Consider the following 10,000-nt stretch of genomic DNA (forward strand, 5'->3'; position numbering starts at 1 on the left):
TCGAGTGATTTTCTATTAAAAAACAACACTTTTTGAGTGATTTTCTATTTAAAGCTCCCCTTTTCGGGTGATTTTTTTAAAACACTTTTTGAGTGCTTTTCTATTTAAGAAAAACCTTTTTTGTTTGATTTTCTATATAAAAAAACATAGGTGCCGTTATAGTATGTGGCCTACCTTTTTGGATCTGTTATAGTATGTGGCCTACCTTTTTGGATCTGTTATAGTATGTGGCCTACCTTTTTGGATCTGTTATAGTATGTGGCCTACCTTTTTGGATCTGTTATAGTATGTGGCCTACCTTTTTGGATCTGTTATAGTATGTGGCCTACCTTTTTGGATCTGTTATAGTATGTGGCCTACCTTTTTGGATCTGTTATAGTATGTGGCCTACCCGGTTTGAATGTGTCCTACCTAAGCCGGTTTGAATGTGTCCTACCTTAGGAAGAGTTTGTATATATATGTAATGAAATCAATTATTTTTCACAATTGTTTAATATCTAACAATACAATTTTAAAAGAACAGTTTCCTTGCCTACGAGTATGACGGGAGAAGCTAACTTAAAAAACCCACCTAACCTATGCTAAAAGCCGTGTCCTTACCCGGGGGGGCGCAGCCCCCCGGACCCCCCCCCCCCCTTATGCTAAAAGCCGTGTCCTTACCTACGAGTACGACGGGAGAAGCTAACTTAAAAAACCCACCTAACCTATGCTAAAAGCCGTGTCCTTACCCGGGGGGGCGCAGCCCCCCGGACCCCCCCCCCCTTATGCTAAAAGCCGTGTCCTTACCTACGAGTACGACGGGAGAAGCTAACTTAAAAAACCCACCTAACCTATGCTAAAAGCCGTGTCCTTACCCGGGGGGGGCGCAGCCCCCCGGACCCCCCCCCTTATGCTAAAAGCCGTGTCCTTACCTACGAGTACGACGGGAGAAGCTAACTTAAAAAACCCACCTAACCTATGCTAAAAGCCGTGTCCTTACCCGGGGGGGCGCAGCCCCCCGGACCCCCCCCCCCCTTATGCTAAAAGCCGTGTCCTTACCTACGAGTACGACGGGAGAAGCTAACTTAAAAAACCCACCTAACCTATGCTAAAAGCCGTGTCCTTACCCGGGGGGGCGCAGCCCCCCGGACCCCCCCCCTTATGCTAAAAGCCGTGTCCTTACCTACGAGTACGACGGGAGAAGCTAACTTAAAAAACCCACCTAACCTATGCTAAAAGCCGTGTCCTTACCCGGGGGGGCGCAGCCCCCCGGACCCCCCCCCCCCCTTATGCTAAAAGCCGTGTCCTTACCTACGAGTACGACGGGAGAAGCTAACTTAAAAAACCCACCTAACCTATGCTAAAAGCCGTGTCCTTACCCGGGGGGGCTGCGCCCCCCGGACCCCCCCCCCCCTTACACAACATTAACATTAACTACATAGTTAAATACTGAAATCCATGTGTACTTACATGATCAATGTTCGTAATAACAGTATGTAGGCCACATACTATATCAGAGACAAAATTCCGTAGGCCACACTCGAAAGGTAGGCCACATACTATAACGGCACCAAAACATAATACTAATCAGAAGTCTTTATCTGGGAATTTTAATACTCTTAGTTTGAGAAGCAGATTGCTACAATCCCAAAGGTTCATTAGGAAAAGATATATTGAGAATTTTTTCATCTTTCAAAAGTCCAGTTAACCCCCACTATTGTATTCTAACTTGCTTCTGGCATGGGCTAGATAAGGATACTAAAAAAACTACAAAATTTTTTTGATTTTGTTTATTCATTTACATAATATTATTCAATGATGATTCCCTTCACAGCGTGAAGTCTTATACAGTCTACAGCAGAATACAAATGTGAATCATTGCATTGCCTTATAAAATTAATATATATATTGTAAAATATTGAGATCTTTTAAAGACTAAACAGATAAGAAACTCACACTATCCCTTTCAGTAACCAGAGTACAGGAAGTGTACGACTGGGTGCAGCCCCTCATCGTCAACGTTGCTCCGCCCACTAGCATCGTGATTGGCCAAAACTCTAAGTGTCCTTTCTCCGCTGTGGCTCGCTTCACTCTCTAATAAACATTATCTCATTGCTCCTCTGTTCTGGCAAGTGGTACATGGATGCGTTGCGTACGCCCGCTGCATGGGTTACTATCAAAATATAATCATCCATGATCTGTTGTTGATATGATCTGTTTCTCAAGTGCAACACAAGAAATACAAAATATAATAAACAGAGGAGCAAGATTGATAAAAGGTGTCCCACCTAGAGAAAGGATCAATATACTAATTTATTTACACTGGCTGCCGATAAAAGCGAGAATTGAATTTAAGATATGTACAATAACCCATCAAGTTATCAGAACCGGTCGTCCAAAATACTTGAGAAAATTGCTACTTATTGCGTAACCAACATATCGTGTCGACATGAGAATAGTTACAGATGGCTTCAAACTATTGGAACCTAGATATATGTCTACTGTCGGCTCCAGAGTCTTTAAATATGCAGCCCCGAGGCTATATAATAAGCTTCCACGAAACATCTGAATGACTGAAGACATTAAGGCTTTCAAGAGGAAACTGAAGACTTTCTAATTTCAACAGTCATACAACAGTGACGATTTAAAAGTAAATGAAATATACGCGATATGAGACGTTAAATACTCTGAACGAACAAGGTAAAACAACAGTGGAGGTCCTGTAGAGAGTGGGGTTCCCCTGCTGTATGGGACTGGAAAAGCAGCCGTCAAAGTAAAGTAAAGTAAGCTGTGAGAACGTAGCGGCCAATCGCCTTGCTTGTGGGCGGAGCATGTTAAAGATGAAGGGCTGCATCCACTCGCTTCCGTACCAAACACGTATCATTTCAGGTGAGAAAATTTCCATCTACTTCCTGTAATACCCAGTGGGCAGCTCTCCCAGGGTAATGACAAGATGCCCTCAGGTAGTGCTGGTCACCGGGACTCCAGTATAGGAACCGCAGTCCTATTTTCATCCTCTGCACAAGGGCCACCTCGCCGCCTGGTAGTCGAACCAGCCGGAGTTTAGCGCTTCTCTGTTGGGAAATAAGTTGGTTTATTGCATTTTTGCTGAATTAGTGGAGAAATAAATAGGTTTCTGGTAATTTTATGGTAAAGAAGAGGAGAATTAAATTGGTTTATGGCAGTTTTTGGTGAATTAGTGGAGAATTAAATAGGTTTCTGGTAATTTATGGTAAAGAAGAGGAGAATTGAATTGGTTTATAGCAATTTTATGGTAAAGAAGAAGAGAAATAAATAGGTTTCTGGTAATTTATGGTAAAGAAGAGGAGAATTGAATTGGTTTATGGCAATTTTATGGTAAAGAAGAAGAGAAATAAATAGGTTTCTGGTAATTTATGGTAAAGAAGAGGAGAATTGAATTGGTTTATGGCAATTTTATGGTAAAGAAGAAGAGAAATAAATAGGTTTCTGGTAATTTATGGTAAAGAAGAGGAGAATTGAATTGGTTTATGGCAATTTTATGGTAAAGAAGAAGAGAAATAAATAGGTTTCTGGCAATTTATGGTAAAGAAGAGGAGAATTGAATTGGTTTATGGCAATTTTATGGTAAAGAAGAAGAGAAATAAATAGGTTTCTGGTAATTTATGGTAAAGAAGAGGAGAATTGAATTGGTTTATGGCAATTTATGTTGAAAAAGTGGAGAATTGAATAGGTTTCTTGCCATTTTGTGGCTTAGAAGTGAGAATTAAATTGGTTTCTGGCTTTTTTATGGTAAAGAAGAGGAGAATTGAATTGTTTTCGGGTAATTTTGTGGTAAAGAAGAGTAAAAAATATACTGGTTTCTGACAATTTTGTGGAAGAGAAGAGTAAAATTATTGTTATTATTATTATTAGCTAAGGGCTTCAACTGGGAAAAATAGCCCCGTGAAGAAAGAAAATAAGGAAATAAACAAACTACATGATAGGTAATAAACAATTAAAAGATATTTTAAGAACAGTAACAACATTAAAACAGATCTTTTATATATAAACTATAAAAAGACTCATGTCAGCATTCAGTGAAAAATCAGCAATGCAGAACAGCCTGCCTGACCTTCAGGTTTGAGCCGAAATACGGATGGTGTTTCCTACCCTGCGACCCACGTAAGTTGGACACGGTCAGGTACATCTCGTCTGGCTCCTTGAAGATGGACATGGAAAACTCTCCTTCAGTGGTATTGCTCGAATTAATTTTGAATCTGGAAATAAAGAAGTTATAAGATTGTATTTTCTACCTTCACATAATTACCTCTGTCAACGAAGTTGGAAGGAGGTTATGTTTTCTCCCCGTGTATATATATATATATATATATATATATATATATATATATACATACATTATATATATATGTATATACATACAATATATATATATATATACACATACATTATATATATATATATATATACATTATATATATATGTATATACATACATTATATATATATATATATATATATATATATATATATACACATACATTATATATATATAAATATACACATACATTATATATGTATATATATATATATATATATATATATATATATATAGATATAGTTATATATATATATATATATATATATATATATATATATATATATACATACATATCTATCCATCTATCTATATGCATATATATATATATATGTATATACATAAAAAAATATTCACACCTTTGGTCTCTCTCTCTCTCTCTCTCTCTCTCTCTCTCTCTCTCTCTCTCTCTCTCTCTCTCTGAGGCAATAAATTCTCACAATTGAGAAATTTAAATCCGTGGATTAGGAAAAATGGGTTAGTGTATGTTTGATTTCAATTGTAATTTTTCTTGATATAGCACTGAGACTGTTATATTATTATTATTATTATTATTATTATTAATATTTTTTGTTATTTATTCTTATGAATATTATTAATATTTTTTGTTATTTATTCTTATGAATATTATTAATATTGTTATTTATAATCATGTGATGGTGATTATCATTTATTTTCTTGTATCATAATTATGTTTTCTTAACTATCGTTTATTAACAAAGTAATTTTAATTTTCATACTTTCCTTTCATAAAAAGACAAATTAAATCAGGTTTTAAAAAAATGCAAATTAATTCAATAATATCAAACAATCCATCATTTTACTCTATCTTATATCAAACCCTAATCACTCAATTAATCTGGAGGTCTTTGGCAACAACCACTGTGGATGGCGGTATCTGGCATCAGGCGCGTCAGGGAGCAAATGTGAAAGGTGCATTTATTTTCTGGCGAATGGTTTGCGACCATTCATCCGTCACTGATAGGATGCCAGCGAAAAGAGGAGGCTTTCAAGCTTGAAATGGGGAGATTTTTGTATTTTAGGTAAAAGATTACACACTCTTGCTTGTGTTTATTCACGCGCATGCGTACGCTCGTGCGCGTGACCAACGCGTGTTTTTGTGCGAGTGTAAACCCTAACTTTTCTACGCGAATGATAAACAATCAACCTAGCAATAAATAGGTATTATGAAGTCAATTTTAGGGTCACTACCTTCAGTAGTGACCTGTATTTAATGTTTTTTGCCAGTAGTTTGTATATGCGGCAGATCGATCCCAGCTAGAGACTATGTTTAAGTTGTTTATGGGGGAGGTTATTGCTGTTTTGGGGTAAGTGGGGGCTGTGTTTGCCTGGCTGACGTTCTGATGAGTGTCTATCAGATGATAATGGAACAGAAGACAAATACTTTTAACCTTTTTAACTGTTTGATTAAGATTCATTGTTGGTAATACTGGAAGATGTGATAGAGCTAAAGAACGAGTTCGAGTGCAAACGAGATATTGGCGAATGGTGCAGTAAGTGTAGGCAGCTTCGACAAGCTGCTGATGTACCTTCTATAATTAAAAGCGGAATATGGTAGTAACTGTCAGGTAGTTTCTATTGATTCATCCTGAAGATCAATCTCAGGGTAGGGATAGTGGCTCTACAATAACCTGAATAATCGATTGAGCCTGTGTCTTAGTTTATGGTGATGAGCAGTTATTAGTTGTTTGAATTTCATACTTGTAACATTGCCATCAATATTAGTTCATAAGATAAGATCAATCATTCCAAATAGATTTGAAGAAAACAAAGAAACAAACTTACGAAAAGAGATTCGACCTTCCATGAGCTCCCAGATCGCAACCACTTTCCGTTGCGGTATTTTTGGCGGGAAGACAAGGAGGGTGTGAAATTGCGGGAAAAGTGGCGTCGCTGGTCCTCAGCGTGGTTGAAGAGCTTCCTGAAACGTTGTTGTTAGTGGTAGAAACGTTTTTCTGCAGAGGAGTCTCTGCGCTCCAGTTGTCTCCTTCAGGTGAGCAACTGGATGAGTTTTCGACAACAGCTAGCCATCTTTGGTTCTCCTGCACGGCTGTTAATTTGTATTCTGGATGGTCTGCTAGCTTTAGCTGGTACCAACTCATCTCATTGATTGCCTGTAAAGTCATTATTATTATTATTGTTATTATTTTTATAATTGTTATGATTTTTATCATAATTGCTATTTGGATCCATCTGGTTATGGCTATTCTATTCTTGTCAGATTCCTTGGGCATGTAGCATCCTACTTTTTAAACAAGGGTTGTAGCATAGCTAGTAATGATATAAACAGAGTTGTCATTATTGTTAATTTTGTTTACTTTGATGTTGATAATCAACACAAAATACTGGTAAAACAGAGAGAATAACATGTAAACATCTAGTAAAAAAGGTAAATTAGTAAACAGTATAATATAGACAACTTAAATCCTGTAAGGAAATTATATAACATCTTTTTAATTGATTATTTGTCACAAGTACGTTTTGATAAGATAACAAATGAATATATAAAAAGCTTACGGGAAATGAACCTTCTGTTGTAACACTTCAGGTCAAGATAGGTAGATAGATAGATAGATAATAATCTATAACAGCTTAGAGGAAGTGAACTTCGAACCGTAGTATAGACTAGAGAGTAACTTTTTAATAAAGCCAAACTTTCCTTATATATGAGTTACGGATTATGCACAGCCATTCCAAACTAATCCTGGAGACACTGATGAGGATTTTAAAGTGAAGGAGTTAGACCGACTCACCAGGAAAGGCGTTTCGATGGATAGATTGGACATCATAAACTCCATTTTCGGAAGACTTTTCGGTCGAAAACTGGCAGCCAGGTAGAGATTCGAGGTTCCAACAACGAGAACCGACCTGTCACCCCCTGCCAAGAGTGTATTAATAACTGTTCTTTGAGATTAACTGTCAGTTTCCGTGACAGTTCATGAGGTAGCTGACGTGTGCAGATCACGAGAAGCAACATTAGTGTTAGACTTTGAAGCGGAAAACTTTTCTTCTCTTAGTTATACTTAGTATAGGATTTGATTATTACATATCATTAATTAAAAGCTTACTATCATATTGAAAATAATTTCTCTGGACTCTACTTGGACTGAACATCAGAATCTTTGAGCAATCATTTCAAATTCAAGGACACAATAGAGTGCGAGCCAGTCCGAGGACTCCAGAATCCTTGAATCCTCATAGCATAGGAAATTCAGTGATGCAGTAAGTCGCCAACTAGTGTAAGGACTCAAGGACTCCTGAATCGCCATGGCAGACGTTACTTTACCTATACATCCTTGTCATACGTTCCCGGAACCTCTTGATGTGGGTGGCGAAGCCCTTCACCACGAAGGACGTAGGATTCAGCAGCCTGGCTGGGACGTCTTTGAACAGGGAGGCCTCCATGAGTAACCTTTCCATGACCTGGGAATATTATTGGGGATTTTAGGGTGCAATGTTTGGTAGTTATAGATAGGAGAAAACTGAAGCTTAAAATTAAAAATCACTGGCTCTAATTACACTGCTCACACATTGTTGAAGATGAATTCTTCATTAGTCAACGGACTTAAAATTTAGGATTCAGGTCGCTTGCACAGATTCGGCTTTGTGGACGCAACCTTTAAGTATTAACAATAGATCAAAATATATACAAGAAACTGGTGGAGAGATATAGCTGGAAGGAAAAAGCCAAGTATTCCAAAATTGAAATGGTTTGGACATGTGGTGAAAATGGATAAAGGAATGTTAGTAGAGCAGTAAATATGAAAGAGGTATTAGAAAGGAAGTAAGGAGTTAACAAGGAAAGATCATATTGTATACAAGAAACGGGTGGAGATATAGCTTGAAGGAGAAAGCCAATTATTCCAAAATTGAGATGGTTTGGACATGGGATGAAAATGGATAAAGGAAGGTTAGTCAGTAGAGCAGTAAATATGAAAGAGGTATTAGAAAGGAAGTAAGGAGTTAACAAGGGAAGATCTTGATATATACAAGAAACTGGGGAAGAGATATAGCTGGAAGAAGAAAGCCATGTATTCCAAAACTGGGATGGTTTGGACATGTGGTGAAAATGGATAAAGGAATGTTAGTAAAGCAGTAAATATGGTAGGGGTATTAGAAAGGAAGTAAGAAGACCCAAAACATCATCACAAACAGTGATGGATAATGATCTAGCCCTGATGGGAGACCAGCATGTAAACATTTATGCATAGTTTCGTCTTTATGACATCTTCAAGAGATGAAATGTGTCAGAATTTTCGTGTGAAATGTTACTATGCAAAACCTTGTTCGTGTTTGACTAGGAAAAAGTTTGCCAATGTCTTCTTTAAAGCTATTGTATTTTGATTGGAGAGAGAGAGAGAGAGAGAGAGAGAGAGAGAGAGAGAGATGAGAGAGAGAGAGAGAGAGAGAGAGAGAGAGAGAGAGAATTACAAGGATTTTGTGTCTCAGAATTTTTAGTCCATCCGTGGAGACTCCATTTGCTCTTTGGTAGAGCGATTTAGTTTAAGCATTTAGAGAGAGAGAGAGAGAGAGAGAGAGAGAGAGAGAGAGAGAGAGAGAGAGAGAGAGGCTGTGAGTTGGCGATCTCTTCCGGTGCAACTCTCAAAGTGTCGCAAATTCCAATATTGGGACACTTTCAAAATGGTCCATCTCAGAAGATGGCTGCATTTTCTCACTTAAGACTAAAATTCTGTTTTTAATATCGCATTTTCACCTTTGCTATGAAATATATATTGAATTTTTTATTTTGAGTAGATTTTTTAATAATGGTTATTAATTTGGCAGCCAAGGAAAACAGTATATGATTTGTTGAAATTTTTAAAAGATGTTATTTTATAATTTTTCAAAAATTGTAGAACCTTCAAAATATTAACTTGATTATTGCCAGATGTATAACTGCTTGGTCTCTCCTTGCTCCTTGGGTAGGGGGAGAGGGACTAGTAATACCCCGTAGAGCTGGTGTATGTCTGTATCTAAGCATTAGCCGTATTTTGACGGGTTGTGTACACTAGTAGTTGAAATTAGAGGGGCACTCAGTAGAGAGCATGCTTCCACCACGGCAGCTTATTTCTCGAGGTCAGGGTTAGTTCGGTCGACCTTTTGCTCAACCTTGATCTTGACCTTTGACCTAAGAATTTCAAAATTGAATCACCACGTCTCAATATAATTAATCCATGAAAGTTTCACTATTCTCTGAGTAAAATTGTGGCCAGGAAGTTGTTCACAAACAAACAAATGAACATCGAGTGAAAACATAACCTCTCCAACATCATTAAAAAATTGTCCATACAAACCACAAAATAACAGACCTACAGATGCAGGTCATGACCTAGAATAACAGGTCATAAGCTAAAATAAGACCTACAGGTGCAGGCTATGACCTGCAAGAAAAGCTACAGGTGCAGGTCATGACCTAAAATAACAGACCTACAGGTACAGTTCACGACCTAAAATAACAGATCTACAGGTGCAGGTCACAACCTAAAATAAGATCTACAGGATTAGCCCATGTCCTAAAATAAGACCTATAGGTGCAGGTCGTGACCTAAAATAACAGAACTTTAAGTGCAGTTCATGACCTACAATAAAACCTACAGGTGCAGTTCATGACTTGGAATAAGACCTACAGGTGCAGCTCGTGACC

General features: G+C 37.6%; 1 protein-coding gene and 1 pseudogene across 1 annotated transcript in view; one reads left to right on the plus strand and one right to left on the minus strand.

The window, feature by feature from the left end:
- LOC137625360 (uncharacterized) overlaps window positions 1-10,000 on the plus strand; it is a 170,442-nt gene that overhangs the window by 40,747 nt on the left and 119,695 nt on the right. The window lies entirely within an intron of this gene.
- LOC137625543 (uncharacterized) overlaps window positions 2,200-10,000 on the minus strand; it is a 17,017-nt pseudogene continuing 9,216 nt past the window's right edge.

The sequence above is a fragment of the Palaemon carinicauda genome, chromosome 32 (assembly GCF_036898095.1).
Source record: "Palaemon carinicauda isolate YSFRI2023 chromosome 32, ASM3689809v2, whole genome shotgun sequence".
Classification (NCBI taxonomy): Eukaryota; Metazoa; Arthropoda; class Malacostraca; order Decapoda; family Palaemonidae; genus Palaemon; species Palaemon carinicauda.